The 23,721-nt window shown below is 34.8% G+C and overlaps 1 non-coding gene across 1 annotated transcript; it reads right to left on the bottom strand.

Moving 5' to 3' along the window:
* Positions 1-11,085: 11,085 nt before the first annotated feature.
* Positions 11,086-11,192, bottom strand: LOC139851181 (small nucleolar RNA R71). The gene has a single exon (XR_011760538.1). It is a non-coding gene; the product is annotated as a small nucleolar RNA R71 (small nucleolar RNA).
* Positions 11,193-23,721: the final 12,529 nt, after the last annotated feature.

Genomic DNA, 23,721 nt, shown 5'->3' with positions numbered 1-23,721 from the left:
ATTATCATGTTTATGTTTATTAAGAATATTAATATTATCAATAATATTACTAAAAGTAAATATTAATATTATTAACCTTACCATTTTAATATCATTATCAATATTATGAATATGATTAGTATTATTAATGTTATTATAAATAATACAACTTATTAGTACTATTATAGAAATTAGTATATTATCATCTAAATATATATATATATATATATATATATATATATATATATATATATATATATATATATATATATATATATATATATATATATATATATATATATATATATATATATATATATATATATATATATATATATATATATATATATATATATATATAAATATATGTATAGTATAACTATTATTATTAACATAAGTATATTAATAATGTTATTATCATTATTTTTATCATTAATAATATTAATTTAGTATAAATAGAACTACTGTTTGGATAAACGAATGAAATACATAAATATATATATTTAACACATATAACATAACAAAATATTTGATTATGTAAAAAGAATATATGAAATGTAAATAAATTATTATTATGAAAATAACATCATTAATAAGTCATATATATAAACTGATTTGATTACAATTATGTGTTTTAATATATATATAATAATATAGGTTCGTGAATCCGAGGCCAACCCTGCATTGTTCAGTTATTCAGTGTCGTCATATGTATTTTTACTACAAAATACAGTATGGTGAGTTTCATTAATCCCTTTTTAAATGCTTTTGCAATATATATTTTTGGGACTGAGAATACATGCGCTGTTTTTATAACTGTTTTACGAAATAGACACAAGTAATTGAAACTACATTATATGGTTGAATGATCGAAATCGAATATGCCCCTTTTTATTTAGTCTGGTAATCTAAGAATTAGGGAACAGACACCCTAATTGACGCGAACTCTAAAGATATATCTATCGGGCCCAACAAGCCCCATCCAAAGTACCGGATGCTTTAGTACTTCGAAATTTATATCATGTCCGAAGGAGGATCCCGGAATGATGGGGATATTCTTATATGCATATTGTGAATGTCGGTTACCAGGTGTTCAATCCATATGAATGATATTTTTTTGTCTCTATGCACGGGACGTATGTTTATGAGAAATGGAAATATGAAATCTTGTGGTCTATCAAAATTATGAAATGATTATTTATGTTAAACTAATGAACTCACCAACCTTTTGGTTGACACTTTAAAGCATGTTTATTCTCAGGTTTGAAAGAAGTCTTCCGCTGTGCATTTGCTCATTTTAAAGATATTACGTGGAGTCATTCATGACATATTTCAAAAGACGTTGCATTCGAGTCGTTGAGTTTAACAAGATCATTATTAAGTCAATTATAGTTGGATATATTATGAAATGGTATGCATGTCTGTCAACTTTAGATGTAATGAAAGATTGTCTTTTCAAAACGAATGCAATGTTGTAAAATGTATCATATAGAGGTCAAGTACCTCGCGATGTAATCAACTGTTGTGAATCATTTATAATCGATACGGACTTCGTCCGGATGGATTAGGACGGGTCGTTTCAGTTGGTATCAGAGCGGTGGTCTTAGCGAACCGGGTCTTGCATTAGTGTGTCTAACTGATAGTCGTTAGGATGCATTAGTGAGTCTGGACTTCGACCGTGTCTACATGTCAAAAGTTTTGCTTATCATTTTTGTCCAAAAATCATCTACTTATCATCCTTAGAAAATTACCTGCTTATCATTCCTAGTCTAGACACATATTACTGCATTGATTGCATGAATAGTGTATAGATAAATTCATATCTTAGCGTATCTGACAATTCATATCTTAGCATATCTGTTACTGTAATTTTGCCTGACAACTTCCGTAGATTCCTCCGTAACTTATGGGATTTTAGTATTATATATGCATATGTAAATTATGTATTGCAGGGTACTAATCTACATCCTATAATCTATTTCTTATCGAAAATCCTCCATCTGATCGTACGAGATGAATCCTGCAACCAGTTCGAGTCCCTCAGATTCCGATAGCTATTCCGATAGTTATTCCGACAGCTATTCCGACATAGATGTTCACCTGAGCTCCGAAAACAGCGTCATCGGCATGAATCAACCAATCAGCCATTATCAATTCATCTGATGGGTTCGTAGTCGACTTAATTAATGGAAATGCGCAGAAGGCAATCCCTTCCACCAACCGAATTCACCTCTTGACAATGAACCTGAAGCGTTTACCGGCGAACCTATTCGAGACACATTTTCAGTCTCATTTACCGGCGAACCTGAAGCGTTTACCGCCTGCCCCACCATCTCCCACTGTCGAGGAATTGACAAGGGAGGTGGGGATCCTCCGAGCTCGAGTTACTGAGCTCGAGGACCAGATGTCCCATGTATTGGACATCCTACACCCATCATCACCATAGGACTTTTGTATTTAGATTTCATTATGTAATCTAGTTGTAGTTTTATGTTTCACTTATGTATTGTACGAACTTACAGATGTATGCAACTTATTATTATTAATAAATGGAACTTTACGTTATTTAATTCTTGTACGATGTTCTATTTACATTACTGTATGATGATTCTGTGGTATTTGTACCTGGATTGCATTACTTAATAAACATGTGATGTGTTGATTCCGTGTTGGTTACATATACTGTATTATTATATATTGAATGCTGGATTTTGACTTGAGTCAAAATTTTTGTTTAGAACACCATGGCCAACGGACGATCAACACCTACCACCGCCCGAATCGAGGAGATGATTGCCGAAAGGGTAGCTGCAGCCATTGCGGAAATGCAACCCCAAGATCCACCGCCACTGCCACCGGTTATTCAACCCATTCGTAATGGGTGCACGTACAAAGAGTTTCAGAGCTGCAAACCTCACAACTTCAGTGGAACAGAGGGGCCGGTTGGTCTCACTAGATGGTTCGAGAAGTTAAAATCTGTATTTCAAGTCACTAACTGTTCAGAGGAGAATAAAACCAAGTTTGCTTCATGCACGCTGTCTGATGGCGCACTAACGTGGTGGAACACGTTGGCTCAAGCAAAAGGTATCAATGAGGCGTTTGCTACTCCATGGGAGGAGTTCAAAGGGGCCCTAATTGAGGAATATTGCCCTAGGACCGAAATCCAGAGGATGGAAATGGAATTTATGCAGTTAAAGGCCATTGGGAACGACCTTGATAGCTACAACCAGAGATTTTTGGAACTAGCCCTGATGTGTCCTACCATGGTTACACCGGAGTTCAAACGAATGGAAACGTACTTTTGAGGACTTCCTAAGAGCATTAAGGGAAACGTCACCTCGTCCAAACCACCCAATGTCCCAGAAGCGATGCGCATGGCGCATACTTTAATGAATCAAATTATCATCGATGAACCAGAGAAGGCTAGGTCTGAAGCGGGTAGTAGTGAGAAGTGAAAATGGGATAACAACAGGGGACAGACCTATGAACAGAACCCGACGAAATGACATGAGGGTTTCAGAGGAAACAACAACGGTGGAAACCCCAATCCGAACACCACAAGGGAACCTTACCACAATGCAAGCGGTGCTACAAGCACCATACTGGGTATTGTAACGTTGTTTGTGAAAAGTGCCAACGGACTAGGCATATCGGGAAGGACTGCAAGGTCACCACTTTGAATGGGAAGCCGAACACCAATGGACCGAAAAAGTGCTACGAATGCGGACAAACGGGCCATTTCAGAAATGCGTGCCCCAACAAATGAAAAGACGGCAGACCACCGCGAGATAGAGCTTTCAACGTTAATGCAAGGGATGCACGCGAGAATCCCGACTTGGTGACAGGTATATTCACTATCAACAATTTATTAGCTTCTGTCCTATTTGATACTGGTGCCGATAGAAGTTATGTATGTAGACATTTTTGCGATAAGATTAATTGGTCGTTAGTCCCGTTAAAAGAGAGTATGCTTGTCGAGATCGCCAATGGAAAACTTGAGAAAGTTGACCATATTAGTCGAGGAGCTACTATCAACATAGCTGGTGCAGATTTCGAAATTGATTTGATACCCATCAAATTGGGAAGTTTTGACGTGATCGTCGGTATAGATTGGTTGAGCAAGATAAGGGCCGATATTATCTGTGGAGATAAATCTCTTCGTATACCACAAGTATAGGTGCACAAACCGGATAAAAAACTGGATCCGGACAAAATAAAAACCGGATTTTTTTGTCCAGATATTCCAGAACCGGTTCCGGTTTTCGGCGTCGGTTTTTTTTCGGATTTTTTTCCAGAATTGATTTTTTTCGGATCTCGACCGGATTTTTTTCGGATTTTTTTTTGGGCTAGGATTCGATTTTGGTGATAATAATAATAATAATAATAATAATAATAATAATAATAATAATAATAATAATAAAGTACTATGGAGTAAAAATTGAAAAGTTAATTGAGTCAGTGGGAAAAAGGGTTGTTGGATTTGTCCCACATCGACTTGTTAGTAGAATCAGGTACTCAAAGTGATTGTATATAATAAACTAGTGGTTGTATATAATAAACTAGTGTAGCTCAATCGCACATTCCCACATGGAATGAGTGAAAAACTCATATGTGAGGATAGTGGCTATAAAAGCAACAGCCCAATATCTCTAATTTTAAGGGTTTTGTGAAATGAGAGGGACCTAAGGCCCATGGATCCGATAAAAAAATTTGAAAAACTGGATTGGATCCGGATCGGATTCCAAACCGGATCGGATTGGATCCGGTATTTATCCGAAAAAAATCCGGTTTCCCTGAGAATCTGGATCCGGTTGGAACCGGATCGGATCTTGGATCCGGATCCGGTTTTAGTTGTGTCCGGTTCTAGGTGTGTTCGGTTCCGGATCATGTTTTCGGATCGGATCTGGATCCCATTTTTTTGGGCATCTATATCCACAAGGAGACGGTGAGCCACTGGTTATTTACGGAGAGAGATGTACCTCGAATTTGAACTTCATTAGTTGCGTGAAAGCGCAAAAGATTATGAAGAAGGGACGTCTTGCTGTCCTAGCGCATGTGAAAACAGTAGAAACTGAGGTGAAGAGCGTGAATGACGTTCGAATTGTGAACGAATTTTTCGATGTCTTCCCTGAAGAATTTCCTGGATTACCGCCGCCGAGAGCAGTAGAGTTTCAAATTGATTTAGTACCAGGAGCTGCACCTGTAGATCGCGCACCTTATAGACTCGCACCTTCCGAGATGCAAGAATTACAGAGCCAACTACAAGAGCTGATAGACCGTGGATTTATGCAACCAAGTTTCTCGCCTTGGGGTGCACCTGTGTTGTTTATGAAGAAGAAGGATGGATCCTTCTGTATGTGTATCGACTACCATGAACTCAACAAACTGACAATCAAGAATCGGTATCCTCTTCCCCCCATTGACGATCTTTTTGATCAACTATAAGGATCAAGCATTTACTCAAAGATCGATTTGCGATCCGGTTATCACCAGTTGAGGGTGAAGGAAAGTGACATGATGAAAACTGCATTCAGAACCCGTTATGGTCATTATGAGTTTCTCGTGATGCCATTCGGTTTGACAAATGCACCTGCCGTGTTCATGGACCTCATGAATCGTGTCTGCAAGCCGTACTTGGATAAGTTTGTTATATTCTTCATAGATGATATCCTCATCTACTCTAAGAGCGAAGAAGAGAATGAGCAACACCTCCGACTAGTACTTGAACTCTTAAGACAAGAGCAGCTTTACGCCAAATTCTCTAAGTGTGAATTTTGGTTGAAGGAAGTCCAATTTCTGGGTCATGTTGTGAGCGACCAGGGTATCAAAGTTGATCCCGCCAAGATTGAAGCTATCAGCAAGTGGGAGACCCCCACTGCTCCAACTCATATTCGCCAATTCCTAGGTCTCGCTGGTTACTACCGAAGGTTTATTGAAGGTTTCTCTCTAATTGCGCGTCCTTTGAACGCGCTGACTCACAAGGGCAAGAAGTTCATTTGGGAAACCGCACACGAATCAGCATTCCAAACCTTGAAGAAGAAGTTGACCACCGCACCTATCCTATCTCTTCCCGAAGGCAGTGACGATTTCATCGTTTATTGCGATGCTTCGAAAAGTGGTTTTGGTTGTGTACTGATGCAACGATCAAAGGTTATTGCTTATGCCTCCCGACAATTGAAGATTCACGAGCGTAACTAAACTACTCACGATCTTGAACTGGGAGCCGTTGTCTTTACGCTCAAATTGTGGAGATACTATTTGTATGGAACTAAGAGCACTATTTTCACTGACCACAAGAGCCTCCAGCACATCTTTGATCAGAAGCAATTGAATATGAGACAGCGTCGATGGATCGAGACATTGAACAACTACGATTGTGAACTTCGCTATCATCCTGGCAAGGCCAATGTTGTAGTTGATGCCTTGAGCCGAAAGGAGGGGATGACACCTCTTCGTGTTAGGGCTCTGAACATCACCATCCATTCGAATCTCAATAGCCAGATCCGAGTAGCCCAAGATGAGGCTCTCAAGGAGGAGAATATATCTCATGAACATTTGAACATACTTGTCTCTCGATTCAAGGTTAGGGAGTCTGAACTCCGATGTTATGCCGGAAGAATTTGGGTACCTCTTTATGGAGATCTACGGAACCTTATACTTGATGAAGCACACAAATCGAGATATTTGATTCACCCTGGAGTGGGCAAAATGTACCATGACCTTAAAGAACAGTATTGGTGGCCGAATCTTAAGAAAGACGTTGCAACTTATGTTGGTAAGTGTTTGACTTGTTTGAAAGTTAAGGCCGAACATCAAAGACCTTCTGGGTTACTTCAGCAACCGGAAATCCCGCAATGGAAGTGGAAAAGGATAACAATGGATTTCATCACCAAGCTACCAAAGACGGTGGGCGGATACGATACCATATGGGTTATCGTTGACCGTCTTACCAAATCTGCACACTTCTTGGCTATGAAGGAAACGGATACGATGGAGAGACTTGCTCAATTATACATCAAAGAGGTTGTATCTCGTCATGGTGTACCTTTATCGATCATCTCAGATCGCGATCCCCGTTTTGCTTCTAGATTCTGGCGTTCTTACCAAGAAGCCATGGGAACTCGTCTCGACATGAGTACTGCTTATCACCTACAGACCGACGGGCAAAGTGAACGAACTATTCAGACTTTGGAGGACATGTTGCGTGCATGTGTCATTGATTTCGGAAAGGCCTGGGAAAAGCATTTGTCGCTAGCCGAATTCTCGTACAACAACAGTTATCACTCGAGCATTAATGCCGCACCTTTTGAAGCGTTGTATGGCCGCAAGTGCCGATCTCCTATTTTTTGGGCCGAAGTAGGCGAAAAGCAAATCACCGGACCCGAGGTAGTCCATGAAACAACAGAGAAGATTGATCAGATTTAAGCGAGACTTAAGACTGCCCGTGATCGTCAAAAGAGTTATGCCGATCTTAAACGTAAAGACTTTGAATTCAACGTGGGTGACCGTGTAATGTTGAAGGTTGCACCTTGGAAAGGTGTGATCCGTTTTGGAAAACGTGGAAAGTTAAACCCGCGGTACATTGGTCCTTTTGAAATCTTGGAACGTGTTGTACCCGTTGCTTACCGTTTGGATCTTCCAGCTCAATTGAGCTCAGTTCATCCTACCTTCCACGTGTCAAACTTGAAGAAGTGTCTTGCTGCACCCGAACTCATCATACCATTGGAAGAACTTACAATTGATGAAAAACTCCACTTTGTGGAAGAACCTGTTGAAATTATGGATCGTGAGATCAAAACTTTGAAACGCAACAAGATTCCGATCGTCCGAGTACGATGGAATACCAAACGAGGACCTGAGTTTACCTGGGAGCGAGAGGATCAAATGATGCAGAAGTATCCTCACCTTTTCCCAACTCCTCCATCTACCTCAGCTTAAATTTCGGGACGAAATTTTCTTTAACAGGTGGGTAATGTAACGACCCTGTATTTTCCAACGTTTATTTATTAATAATTGTTATTATTAATACTTGTGAATTATTGAATGTATGTTATTACATTTACTCGTTACCATGATTGATCATACATGACTTTTGAATGCCCGACAAGTCTTTGTGACATACGTACACTACGCGAATAATATTTTAAGATATTATTTACATTCATGATTAAGTTTTATTAATCATTTTAATTAACTATGGTTACTAGTTAATTACTTGGGCTTTATTGGATTAACTTGTTAATTACTTGAACTTGGGCCCTTATTAGTGTTAATGGACATATGAAGCCCACCCTACTTCTTTAGTGGACTCATTAGCCCAACTTAACATGTAAGTATTACATTTAGAGATTAATTAGATAGTTTAATACTTGAAGAATCTAGTCACTTGTTCATTCCCATGCAAACATCCCATGTAACCAACTTTTGAAGCCTTTACATGAGATTACCTAGTGGATTAAACCCTTCCTCTTTCCCTCCCCTAAACCGTCGGTTTTGGAGTATTACAAGGGAGAGATTCATTTTTTTTTACTACTTGAAACACTTGCATTTTCTCTCATTCCAAAAACACACTCATACTTGCAACTCTTTTACTCTCTTTTCTCTCTAAACTTTGTAAGTATCTTGAACATTTTCTTCTTTTCTTTCCTTGCAAAACCGAAGCTACACTCTCATCATCATCATTCCTTGTTTATTGTTTTGATACCTGTCTTTGTTAGTTACTTACTAGTTGTTGTTGTTCTTTACTAGTTACAAGAATCAAACTCTTTAGTTTAATTCTTCATTTTATCTTGTATTTACAAGAACACTCAAGAACATAAACTTACTAGTTTATGTTCTACCTTTAAAGTTTTAAAGATTGTAAGTTCATAGTTGTAAAAATCATACTTGTGAATCATGTTTGTAAACTTAAAAGTTTACTTTCTTAAAGATCAAGACTTAGGCTTGAATCTTTAAAAGTATGAAACACATGAACTTATTTCTTGTTTACTTAGTTTATTTCTTTATATTATGTACTTTAATTTCATGTTTGTTGGTTTAAATGGTCAAGTATTACAAGTTAGTCTTGATCTCATACTTTCTTGAACTAAAATTAACTTTAAAAGTTCAAGAACATGTAAGTAAGCTTTCTTTAATTATAACTTGGTACACTTATGTTAGATCTAGACTTTTGGGTCTAGGATCTTCAAGATCTAACTAAGAACTATGTTCTACAACTTAAGATCTTGATTTTATAAGTTTATTTTCAAGTTGTAACTTAATATTAGTTTTAAAGTTCATGTATGTGTTAGATCTAAGACCTTGATATAACTTTGGTTCATCAAACTTCATACAACTCTTAAGTGAGTTGTGCTACATGTCTTAGACCTACACTTGTGTCATAATAGTCAAAACTTGGTTAATATTACTTTTATAGTTCATGTATGTGTCAGATCTAAGACTTTGATGTAACTTTGGTTCATCGAACTACATACAACACTTAATTGAGTTGTGCTACATGTATTAGACTTACACAAATGTTATGATGGTGAAACCTTGGTTAAGATGATGTAAACACATCAACGAGTTGTACACTTGAAGCTATATGCATCAAGGATGAGAACCGTGATATGCATCGAACACCAAGAACCCACCGGACCTACAGTTTTACTGTTTCTGTGTCTGAACCGTATGACCTGGGCTACTGTAAAGATTATTTTCAGATATCTCTGTTCGATTAGATAACTTTTCATTTAGGACTCCTCTTAATCCGAGTTACGGATTAGGATTTATGGCCCTCCGATCGTCACTATGTCTTTTAACGTTGTGCTGAAAATTCTGACCTACTCGCACTTAGACCGTCGCCACGGTCAAACGAAGACGAGTTTGCTTATGGGATTTTTACCACAACTAAAGGACTCATATACGGAGCCATGGACATTGGTCTCACCTTATTTCAGTAGGTATAGAGGCCGTGGTGACTGATCGAACTCAGCCTTTGTTTTAAACTCTTTTCATGAACGAAACTTACTTTACACCTTTGTTTGATGATGAATGATGATGACCTTTAAGACCTAATTTACATACATTTAAACCTTTTGGGACGATTTACTGACTTAGTACTATTTGACTTAGGTTGAGGACTTTCCGGACCTACGTACTTGCTTATTTCCCGACTCGACTTTACCGCTACTTTATCATTGTGAGTTATAGCATCCCTTTTTACTTTAACTATTTTGGGAACTGAGAATACATGCGCATTTTACGTTTTATATACTAGGCACGAGTACTTAAACTTATATATGTGTGGGTTATACAATGGCATAAACATTCCCTTTAGCTCTGTAACGTTTAGTCATTGGTTTTTGAACCGGTGAACGCGAATCTTAGATATGGATCCATAGGGTTTGACATCCCAACTCGGGCTAGTCGCGCTAGCATTTAACGAGTCTTTAATACTTCATAAGCACTTGCCAAGTGTACTTTCAGGGGGTATAAACGTTAATTTAGTTACCAAGTGCCCACGGTTAACATATACTTTATCATACTGTTTTGAAACGCTCTTTGTAGCACTGAAATCTCGTGGCCTACCTTACATACTGTTATACTTAAACTATAGCTCACCAACCTTTGTGTTGACATTTTTAAGCATGTTTTTCTCAGGTGCTTAAGGTTGCTTCCGCTGTATACTAGTCTTGCTGTAGACACCCGCTGCTCGAGTTATCACCGCATGAACTGTTTATCTTGCATTCATAACTTTAATACTTTTGAACTATGATTTGTAATGACCTAAGGGTCACGTACTATTATCTTTGCTTCCGTTCATAGAAGCATACTTTGGTTGTAAAACACTTGACGTTCGTTATGACGTCACCTTTTATCATGAATGCAAACGTATTTTGAAATAGCATATAGTGTTTGACCTTGTAATGATCCTGTTGTTGATGATTCGTACACGATGGTTTTGTACGGGGCATCACAGAACAGATCTATCTCATGTTATTTTCCTGGACTTTAAAGGGAGAAGCCAAAGATTGGTTAGAATCGCTACCTGAAGGAGCGATTGACACATGGGATGTTTTAGTTGAGAAATTTCTTAAAAGATTCTTTCCGGCATCTAAAGCCGTAAGACTTCAAGGAGAAATTGTTACGTTCACGCAAAAGTCAAATGGAACATTATATGAGGCGTGGACAAGATTCGAGAAGTTGTTGAGAGGATGTCCTCAGCACGGTTTAGACACTTATCAAATAGTACAAATATTCTACCAAGGTGTCAATGTTTCTACACGAAAAGACATCGACACAGCAGCTGGTGGTTCCATTATGAAGAAAACCGCAACTGAAGCTCATAAAATTATTGATAACACAGCCTCCCACTCGCATGAGTGGCACCAGGAAAAAGATATTTTTCGTTCATCTAAAGCGGCTAGAGCCGATTCTAGCCATGACTTTGATTCCGTTTCCGCAAAAATAGATGCTTTCGAGAGACGAATGGAAAAGATGAATAAAGATATTCACGCAATACGAATCAGTTGTGAGCAATGCGGTGGACCACACTTAATGAAAGATTGTCACATTGAGCAAACGATGGAACAACGTGAGAATGTTTCCTACATGAACCAAAGGTCAGGAAATAATTATCAAAATAATTATCAACCTCCAAGGCCAAACTTCAATCGAAATCAAAACATTCTTTACAATCCAAATGGACCCAACAATAACTCGTACAATCAACAAGGTCCGAATAACCAACCAACTCAAAACAACACTTTCAATAAACAAAGACCTAGCTTGTATAAACCACCACAACAAACCGAAGAGAAAAAGTCAAATCTGGAAGAAATGATGGCAAAGCTAATGGAATCTCAAACACAATTTATTACATCTCAAACCCAAACAAATGAGAGGTTTGATCAGTCATTAAGAACTCAACAAGCTTCCATTTTGAATCTAGAAAAACACGTAGGTACTCTTGCTAGCATGATGAGTGAGAGGGAACAAGGAAAGCTACCGAGTAATACTGAAGTAAATCCTCGGAATGAGAATGTTAATATGGTGTCAAAAAATTCTGAAAAACCAACACCAGAAGATGGGAAGATTTTAGATGTGAGTAACAATGAAGAAGTTACGCCACCACCACTACCCGAGTATGTAAAGCCAGTGGTGGCACCATACAGACTACCCATCCCGTTTCCAAGAAAAGGAGTTGAGTATGAGCAAGTAATAGGTAATAAAGTTTGTGTTACCTCTGGAAAGAAGAAGAAGAATAAGAAAGTACAAGAAACAAAAACCGTAAAAATAAACCCGGTAAAGACAGTTCCACCAAAACTTTCACCCAGGGTGGGTGATCCGGGTGAATTTATTGTTCCTTGTCTACTTAATGATTGTGTCATGTATGATGCACTAGCAGATTTAGGTGCAAGTGTAAGTGTTATGCCTCTTTCATTATATAAGAGATTAGGAGTAGGTGAGTTAAGTCCAACGAAAATGAGTGTTAGACTCTTTGATCAAACCATTAAGCACCCAGTTGGAATTGCTGACAACCTACCCGTTCAAGTAGGTAATTTAACCTTTCTAGTCGAATTTATTGTCATTGACATAGAAGAGGACTCAAACATTCCTCTAATTTTAGGTCGACCATTCTTAGCGTCCACCGAGGCGTTATTTGATGTAAGAAAAGGTAGAATGACACTTAGTGATGGTGAAAAATCAGTCACCTTTGTGATTCGAAAGTCTAAATCTCCACCAACTAAAACCGTTGAACCAACAAAAATGATTGGTAAGAACCACATTGTTTTACCAACTCCAACGGTAGTGCTTAACAATAATAAAACGCCTAAGTGTGGGGAAAATGAAGTAACACCTAATGATGACCTGATAACAAAGAACCCCGTTGTTGATACGAAATTAAACGACCCCGTTATTAATAGTTCAATGAAGAAACTTATTAAACGGATTCGCGATGCTAGAACCAAGGGGAACTTTAAGTTATGTAACCGGTTAGTATCCAATCTATCACCTAAAGAAAAGGCGAAACTAGTTGAATTTGTGAATATTATACAGGAATCCGACCAATGGCTTAAAGCAAAAGTCACAGATATGCAAGTTGATTATGGTCCAAGAGAAATTGACAATGAAGTTAATCACAAATTCGACACCACAACTACCTAAGTGTGGGGAGATTCAAATGTTCTAAGAAATAATGTTGTCTAGGGTTAGTTGTTCTGTTCTAGTGTAGTTTCGAGAATGGAATCCGATTGGTCTTTTCCACTAGCAGACACTAAAGAACTAGTTTTCTCCCCCCATTCTGAATTTTTGTTTTGTAGGAAATTAATATGCATTTTTAAATTTAAGTTTTGTGTGATTTTAAAAAAAAATTTACTTTATTTCATTAAGTTTAAAAAATGATTTCTAAAATTCATCGTAAGTTGAAGACTAGGTCATGGAACCGAAATTGCTTTACCCGAAGGCGGGGCGAAAAATTTTGTTATCATTATTTTTAATTTTATTGATCTAATGTATACCAAAAAAATTAATAAAAAAAACTCAAAAATCTTTGCTTTTAAAACAATCGCTTTAACAACAAATTTTAAATTTTGTCGAGGGACGGACTAGGTAAACATACCGAAACTACCTAAAGTAAAAGGGCATAAAATTTTAAAAAATTATTCATTTAAATTGTTTTAATAAATAAAGGTTTTATAATATATATATATATATATATATATATATATATATATATATATATATATATATATATATATATATATATATATATATATATATATATATATATATATATATATATATATATATATATATATATGTTTGTAGTTTATGTACAAAACAGGGTAAAACAACGCATTTTCAAAGACTGACATTAAATTTTAGCAAAAGCTACTAATTTTGATGACAAAACGCAAAATATCAAATGTGATATAAAATAATACTTTTGCAAACTCGGTATTTTTAATCACTTTTCTACGCTAATCACTCTCATGAATTTATAATTATAGTCTGATTTCATGCAAATGAGGGCAATGCATGATCTCAAGTGTGGGGAAGGGCTATAAATTCTCTCGGGTTTACACTTAGTTTAATTGCCAAATTTTGTGAAAATTTGAAAATTTTTTAACTAAATGAATTCAAAATCATGTTTATACATATTTATGAACGATAAAACTAGGTATTAATGCCAAAATTATTGTTACTTCGGAGAGAACATAAATGGAGAAACAACCCAAAACGTTAGAATTCAATTAAAATGGAATAGAGGAGAATAAAAAGGTAAAGAAAAAATAAATAAAAGCTAAGTGTGGGAAAATTTTACCAAGTTATTTAAAACACATATCACATATGTTTGTACAAGATTATTACAAGTACTTTTGTTTTGGACGATTTTAATCAGTTTTACCTAATTTACTGTAATATATTTGAAAGAAAGATGAATCTGCATGATGAATCAATTCCATCAATAAAAGGAAGTAAAGTCTTCCGAAAAAGACATACGCTTCTTGATTTAGGTCAGGAAGTTGTCGTCCAGACCAGCTGTAGGTTGACGAAAAATCTAGAAAAGTCATCTCTAAAATCAGCAGGAAATCCACGGACCTCATCATCAAACAGGGTCGCCAAGTGGTCAGACTTATCCTAACAATGAGAGAATCTGTCTCGTAAAATGGGGAGGGCGCCTTGCAAATTAGCTTGATAAGACTAATGAATCAGACCCCCAGAAAAGGATAATCTCCTTTAAAGATTAAAAATCAGCATATAAGCCTGATATTACTCAATCCTTGAGATTGACCTTAAAGATTGAGAATTACAAACTCATGGAATTCGATGATATCTAAACTCGAGCTTGAACGAGAAAATATTTTGATCAAAATTACAAACCAATTTGTTTTCTGAAAACCTATTTTCAATGTGTTCATTACCATTGAACGTAAAATCCTAAGAATTTACCAGAATACATTAGGTCACCTGAACCAAATCGGGTGTCAACGGTAAGAACGGTGGTTGCATAGCATGGTCGAAGACAGGACCTTGTGCCAGACCGACAAACTATAGGGTGATCTTTACTATTGCTCCTACAAAGGATAGTAATTGCATCCAACACGTTACAGACCATAATCAAAAGCATGTCACGGGACATTGCCTTAACAGTTGCTTGTTCAACGCTTTCCTTTACAACCGGACGGTAGTTTACCGAAAGGTAATATACGGAACAAGTATACTGGACGTGTTGCTTTCCTAATACAAGGATTAGCAAGTGGGTGACACAAAACCATAAGTTTTGAGCCAAAATTTTAAAATCTGAAACCCACAAAACCCACAAAAACATTTTACAAACACCGGTGAAGGGTTATTCCGGAAAACTTATCTAGGGTAAAAGCTAGAATGAATTTTCAAAAGATCAAATGTTTTCATAAAGATCCAATTTCCTTAAAGGATCTAAATTTTCATAGTCATGTGACACAAAACCTCATCGTTACTATCATTGTTCATACCGCCGTATCAAAATCACTGATGTATAAAGTGTGAGAATAAAAAAAAAAGTGATTCGAGTGAAGTGTTATTTTATTTTAAGTTCTGTATTGCTTGAGGACAAGCAATGCTCAAGTGTGGGGATATTTGATAGTGCTCCAAATGAACATATACTTAGGCACAATATCCTTCCAATATGTAAAGCTTTTAGTTGTAATTGTTCTATTTTTATGTAATATTCGTTTAAATAAATAAGTGCAAAGACAAAAGAAGAAAACGATGATTTGAAGACGCAAATGACCAAAAAGCTCAAATGTACAAGATATAATTCAAGTGGTTCAATTTAATGATGAGAAACGTCTAAAAATTACAAGAGTGCAAGCCGCTAAACGCAAAGTACAAGATATCTCCGCGTACGAAAGAACGTTCGAAAATTCGGAACCGGGACCTGAGCCAACTATCAACGCGCGACGCAACGAACCTAAAATTACAAGTCAACTATGCACAAGAATATAATATAATATATATATAATTAATATAAATTATATAAATTATATATATTTAAATAAAGCGTCGGCAAACTAGAAAACAAAGTGATTGAGCTGGATCCATCTGGCCATGCGATCGCATGGCCTGGCTGCCTTATTCCCATGCGATTGCATGGCAGGGAAATGGTGGCCAGGTCCTATAAAAGCCAGCGAATTCGACGAGTTTATATATATCTTTTTCCTTTCTTTCCTCTGATCAAATTATATATATTTATATTTATAATTTTAAGTTTAATTTAAGATTAATAATAATTGGGTTATTGTAAGAAATGTTTTAAGATTTTGTAAGTCGAAATTCTGTCCGTGTAACGCTATGCAATTAATCACCACTGTAAGCTATGTTCTTCCTTTTTAATTTAATGTCTCGTAACTAAGTTATTATTATGCTTATTTGAGCCAAAGTAATCGTGATGTTAGACTAAATATTAAGACGGAGTTATTGGATTTTGTACCATAATTCGGGTTTGGACAAAAGACCGACACTTGTGAACATTGGACTATTGACTATTAATAGGTAGGGGTATTGTCTAATTGAATGACAACTCATTAGAACCTGTCGAACCTGTCTTCAAATTAGTTAATCTAATAATTATTAAATTGATTACGAATGTCCTATTTAGTGACGTTTATTCGACATCGTTTATAATCATTTAATTAATCAATAGGATTGGGTAATTGATTATTAATTATGGCCAAAGTGAATAAATTAATGTATCATGGACTAATTAAAACAGGGGTGGATTACATACAAGGATAATTGGTGTAATTGTTAACAAAGTATTAAAACCTTGGATTACACGCAGTCGATAACCTGGTGTAATCATTAAACAAAGTATTAAAACCTTGTTACAGTTCGAATCCCTAATTAGTTGGAATATTTGACTTCGGGAATAAGGTTAATTTGACGAGCATTTTATAATTATGACCGATGGACTATTATGGACAAAAAGCAAATAGGTATCAAATAATCCAGGACAAAGGACAATTAACCCGGGTAACAATTAATAAAAACGTCAAACATCATGATTACGGAAGTTTAAATAAGCATAATACTTTTATTTCATATTTCATCGTACCTTTATTTACTGTCATTTTAATTACTGCAATTTACTTTATCACAATTTAAATTCTATCATTTATATTATCGTCATTTATCTTTACGCTTAAAATATAAAATCGATAAACCGGTCATTAAACGGTAAAACCCCCTTTTATAATAATATTAATATATATAATTATATATATTTTATACAAATATAGTTGTTAAAAATATAATACGTATCACTAGCTCCCTGTGGAACGAATCGGACTTACTAAAAACTACACTACTCTACGATTAGGTACACTGCCTATAAGTGTTGTAGCAATGTTTAGGTATATTCCACTCTATAAATAAATAAATAACTTGTGTAAACTTGTATCATATTTCGCCGTATTTCATATTAAAAATAAGTATATTTCGTACCCCTTCGCTCGCACATCATCATCATCATTATTATTATTATTATTATTATTATTATTATTATTATTATTATTATTATTATTATTATTATTATTATTATTATTAGTATTATAATCAATATTATTATCATGTTTAGATTTAGATGTATTAGAAACATTATTATCATTAGTAATTTTTATAAGTATTATTAATGTTATTAGATTATTACAAGTATTATTATTATTATTATTAAGAATATTGTTATTATACCGTCATTTATACTGATAAGATTATTATTGTTATCCTTACCAATATCACTAAAAATATTATTACTAAAATGTTAGAATTGTCATTATTATTAGTATATGTATTATAAATATTACTAAGATAAAAATTATTAATATTATTATTATCAATATGAAAATAATACAAATTATTATTTTTCTTTAATATTAGTCTTAATATGATTATTATTAATAGAATTCTCATTTAACGATGATATTAATATTACCATTTAACTGACTATTAAGAATTCTATTAAAACTATTATTATTATTATTATCCTTAACCCAGTAATATTATAATTATTTTTTTAAAACAAAAGATATTTATATATATATAAGTGTACTATAATTTTATAATAATATGTTTTATTATATATCAAATAAGCATTATAATACATTATAAGTATTAATAAAAATCATATATAAATATTAATCATAATATATAACTAAAAATATATGAATTTATTCGATTACGATTACATGTTTTAATATATATACAAATGATATAGGTTCGTGAATCCGAGGCCAACCCTACATTGTTCAGTTGTTCAATGCCGTCATATGTATTTTTACTACAAAATACAGTATAGTGAGTTTCATTTGCTCCCCTTTTAAATGCTTTTGCAATATATATTTTTGGGACTGAGAATACATGCGCTGCTTTTAAAAATGTTTTACGAAATAGACACAAGTAATCGAAACTACATTATATGGCTGGATTATTAAACCGAATATGCCCCTTTTTAGTCTGGTAATCTAAGAATTAGGGAACAGACACCCTAATTAACGCGAATCCTAAAGATAGATCTATTGGGCCCAACAAGCCTCATCCAAAGTACCGGATGCTTTAGTACTTCGAATTTATCATGTCCGAAGGGAGTCCCGGAATGATGGGGATATTCTATATGCATCTTGTTAAGGTCGGTTACCAGGTGTTCACCATATGAATGATTTTTATCTCTATGCAGTTTGCGAAATGCCTGATATGAGATTAAGTTTATAAGAAATTGAAATATGAAATCTTGTGGTCTATTAAAATTATGAAAATGATTGATTACGATAAACCTATGAACTCACCAACCTTTTGGTTGACACTTTAAAGCATGTTTATTCTCAGGTATGAAAGAAATATTCCGCTGTGCATTTGCTCATTTTAGAGATATTACTTGGAGTCATTCATGACATATTTCAAAAGACGTTGCATTCGAGTCGTTGAGTTCATCAAGATTAATATTAAGTCATTCATAGCTTAAATATATTATGAAAGGATATGCATACCTGTCAACTTTCGATGCAATGGAAGTTTGTCTTTTAAAAACGAATGCAATGTTTATAAAATGTATCATATAGAGATCAGAACCTCGCAATGTAATCATATGTTATTGTATTCGTCCTTATGGATTAGGACGGGTTGTCTCATGTGGTATCAGAGCGGTGGTCTTAGCGAACCAGTTCTTGCATTAGTGTGTCTAACTGATAGTTGTTTAGATGCATTTGTGAGTCTGGACTTCGACCGTGTCTGCATGTCAAAAGTTTTGCTTATCATTTCGTGCCGAAAATTACTTGCTTATCATCCTTAAGCCTAGACACGTCTTACTGCCTCTATTGCATAGATAGTGTATAGACAAAGTTCATATCTTAGCGTATCTGATAATTCATATCTTAGCGCATCTGTTACTGTAGACTTGCCTGACATATTCCGTAAATTCATCCGTAATCTACGAAATCTTTTGTTCTATAGATATTCTATGTAATTAGAATACCATCCGATAGCCGGGAATCATTTCATGTCGAAAAATTCTTTATTCAATCGTACGAAATGGAATTCGCCACTAGTTCAAGTCCCTCGGATCCCGATATGGAGTATCACTCGAGCTCCGAAAGCAGTGTCACCAGAATGAATCAACCAACCAGCCATCCTCAATTCATCTGATGGGTTCGTAATCGACTTAATCAATGGAGACGCGAAGAAGACGATCATTTCCACCAACCAAATTGCCCTCTTGACGAAGAACCTGAAGCACTTACCGGCAAACCTGTCCGAAACACCATTTTCAGCCTCATTTCTAGAGTAGCCCAACACGATTATATTCTATCCACAATTCTAAACCTTATTCATCCGCTCGTTCTGACCGACAATCATCCCGGAATAATGGAAGAAGTCAACGAGCTTCACGCTCGAGTAATCAATTTGGAAAATATGGTGCAAAACTTACCAGCTTCAGCAACATCACCGGCACCAACAGTACCACCACCAACAACATCCGCATTACACGCCTCAACATCACAATCTGTACCTCGAGCAACAACGTCGTACGTACCATAGATACCAAGGAGTATTAATAAGAATCAACGATGAAGTATTGATTCATAATTTCATTGGAGAACTATTAAGCGACGATTATGTAATCTCTAAAGTCTTAGAGATTATTTACTCTAGCTCAAACCGAAAAGCAAATGAGATTAATATCATATTAACTCATTAAATCCATATTACATCTGAAGAAAATATATATGTATATATGTTTTCATAAAGATTGTAATTAAAAATTCTCTTGTACAAACTGTTAATGGTGAAAATATTTTAACGGGTAGGTAATACCCGAGGAATATTTAGATTTCACCTTAATAAGTTACACTGTACATTTTTTCAAATCTGATTCAACAGTCATTTACTATCCTACTTACATCCACCGATATACGTATCCGTTCACCGCAGAATAACCATTTTCATTCAATTTCATATTTGGATTTTGACCTATCAGAATCCGACAAGTGGCATAATGAAGAAAATATTGGACAAATAAAATTTGTTAGAAACAAACAAATTAATTATGAGAAATTTTGTTAAGAATCCACGCTAACTGTTTCCAGCTAACTGTCCTAGCTAACTGATTACATTTTATTTATCGCAATTTAATTATCGCAATTTATATTCTCGCAATTTTATTTATCGTCATTTAATTTCTGTTATTTATTTTACGCACTTTAAATATCGGGACACGTATACAAAGTTTTGACATATCATATCGACGCATCTATATCTATTATTTGGAATAACTATAGACACTCTATATGCAGTAATACTTGAGTTAGCTATACAGGGTTGAGGTTGATTCTAAAATAATAGATATACTTTGAGTTGTGATCGAGTCTGAGACATGTATACAATGGGTCACGATACGTATTAATTAATTCGAATATTATATAATAAACTATATATATGAATTATTGAATTACTAATTGTGGACTGCTAACTGTGGACTGCCAACATTGGACAATTAAAATGAAATAAAATATTGATTATAACATATGAAACTAAACATTTCTTCAAATTTGCCACTTGAGTTCATCTTAAACCTCATTTGTAACTTGACGATTACAATCCGCGTTCAAACCTTTCATGATTCTTGATCAAGCATAGAATGGATATGTCGGGTTCGGTCATGCTTGACAACAATTAAAGGGGGACTTAAGGGTCATTCGAGTTTAACACTCTGGTCCGGTGTACCGTGAATAACCAAATGTGAGATGAGGATCTCGACATGGGTGATTAAACGTCGACCCACCATCAACGGGATAGCCGGTTATTGATGGCTCGGGATGGGTCCTAGGGTTTATGTTCATGGAACGTTACTTGTTGACCGTAAACAAGTCTAGTGATATGTTATGAGTCCGGTAGCGCGGGTAAGGTCGCGCTATGGGAGTAGCGCGGGTATATCTGTTGTGCTTTTTATAGCAAAAATAGTATATGTGCAAGTCTGGATGAATTTTCATCTCCCTTGATATCGTGACTTGAGCCTCTTATTTATAGTGTAATCCTCCTTTGTCCATTAGTGCCACGTAATAAGCGCAAGGGATCGCGGTCTGTCCTAACATTACTTCCTTGCATGAGGGACCGACAAAAGTAAAAAGCATTCTGTCGGGGTCTGATTCTTATCTGCCACGTACACCCTGCAAACTACAGCGCTTTCTGACAGACTATACGTCAACCCAGTATTTGCAGGCTTCATGTCATTGCGCTAACCGCTGTTTCGCGCGCTGAGCATTGTGGCGCGTTTATTTATGCAGCATGTGAGGAACACATGTGATGCGCTACACGAGCTAATCGGATATGCGGATCATTATTCGGCATTTGCTTTGTGAATGATTGTCGACGAAGTGATCATTGTTGTGCCGAAAGGGGGGGAGACTATCAATATAGTTATTTATTTTAATTAGATTAAGAATTAAGAATAAAATATTCTAGAAAAAACCAAAGATTTACCTTACACTACTTTTTAGTTACACGAAAAAGTCATGAGAATCTTTATTTAGGTGTCACACGTTTACAACCGCTAATACAGGAATAAACACCACATAAACTTTATTTGGTCATAAGACGTAGGAATGATTAAGTGAATCAATTACTCTTTCCTTTTCGATTTTATTATTAACCTACCATTCCCAGATACTAAAATATAATATAGGAGAAAAAATAACTTAAAACGTTTTACTTACCTTTTTTATGTTACACACATATGTAGATATAGATAGATAATATAATATAATATAATATTATATAATATAATATATTTTTTTCTTGGTAACGAGGAACCCTCCAATGAACGAAACATTGATTCATCATAGCAAGTAAACTTCGGACATTGAAAAACTCAAATGTCATGATGTCAAGTAAAACAAATTTCATTGTAAATCCTTAATTAAACTCATGAGGACATTGTCAAAGATTAAACCCCAGACCTACACCTCCACTAGGGTTGGTCACTTGAACAAAATCTAAATAGTTTTATATTTTGATTATGGTAATTACAAGTTCTGATATATAATAAAAATTATGTGTTCATAAAATACATATAGCGTATAACATGACGTACATGTTAGCAAATTCCTATTCGTAACGCTATGAGAATGAAACTTTGACTGTGGAACGAAAGAGTAACAAACTACTTTGTTCCATATTCCTCATATTAGGAAAGAGAGATGTTTCTTTAGGTATCTCCAAAGTAAATCAATTATTCTCTATGGGTGGCTCCTATTGTGTACTCCGTACTAATTTTTTCATAAAAATAAAATATATGTTAAACTCATCACTTTTCTTTACTACCACAATGTTATTTTTTCAAGGAAGCATTAACTTTTAAAGTAAAGTATACAAATCATACACCTCTAATCCAAATTAGATAGACTTATTTCAAAAATATTATAATATAAATATAATTAAATAATTTTGTTAACGACAACATTTAAGACTATCTTTAACGTCTTTTGAATTGTTGTAAATCTTGATAACTACCATTTTAAAAGTAATTGACGGTGATTTTATACACGTCAACGACAAGCTTAAAAGTCGTCGTTAGTAAAATTCATATTTAAAAATACTAGTAGTAAAGAATGATAAGAAAATAAAACAAATGGGTAGGTACATTATGAGTATAACTTCAACGTGGTTGCAAAAATCATCGTCAACTCTTCAATTTTTCTTAAGTATTTTTTATATATTCAAATGTTTCAAAAAAAAAATGTATGAAATAAACTTTGTGTCGTTTAGTGAAAATGAAAAATACGGATATAGACTTGTGAACGATGGAATAAATCAAACCTCAATTCTCCCACGTCAAGTTGGCCTATTATCAGCATCACGTTCCTTCTTTAATCACATTGTTTGACCAAACCTACAATTAATTTAATTTGATATTAATATATAGTATTAAATATTAAATATTGATATGATATTGATATTGATATTAATTTAATATTAATATTAATATTAATTAATATGATTCCACACCATAGAATATGCATATATTCTTGTTCATCAAATATTTATTTATTACTACTATTTCATTTCATATATGATATGATATCATATCTCTTCTTTAATAACACAACCCAATTAAAGATTCATTCATGAAATGAGAATCTGAGCTTCATACACTCAAACTCAACAACACACATCATCAATAAAAACACTAAAATTTCTCAAAATCCAGCACGCTTCCCCAAAAAA

Source organism: Rutidosis leptorrhynchoides, chromosome 5, assembly GCF_046630445.1.
Source record: "Rutidosis leptorrhynchoides isolate AG116_Rl617_1_P2 chromosome 5, CSIRO_AGI_Rlap_v1, whole genome shotgun sequence".
Lineage (NCBI taxonomy): Eukaryota > Viridiplantae > Streptophyta > Magnoliopsida > Asterales > Asteraceae > Rutidosis > Rutidosis leptorrhynchoides.
This window is presented reverse-complemented; position numbering and strand designations above follow the sequence as displayed.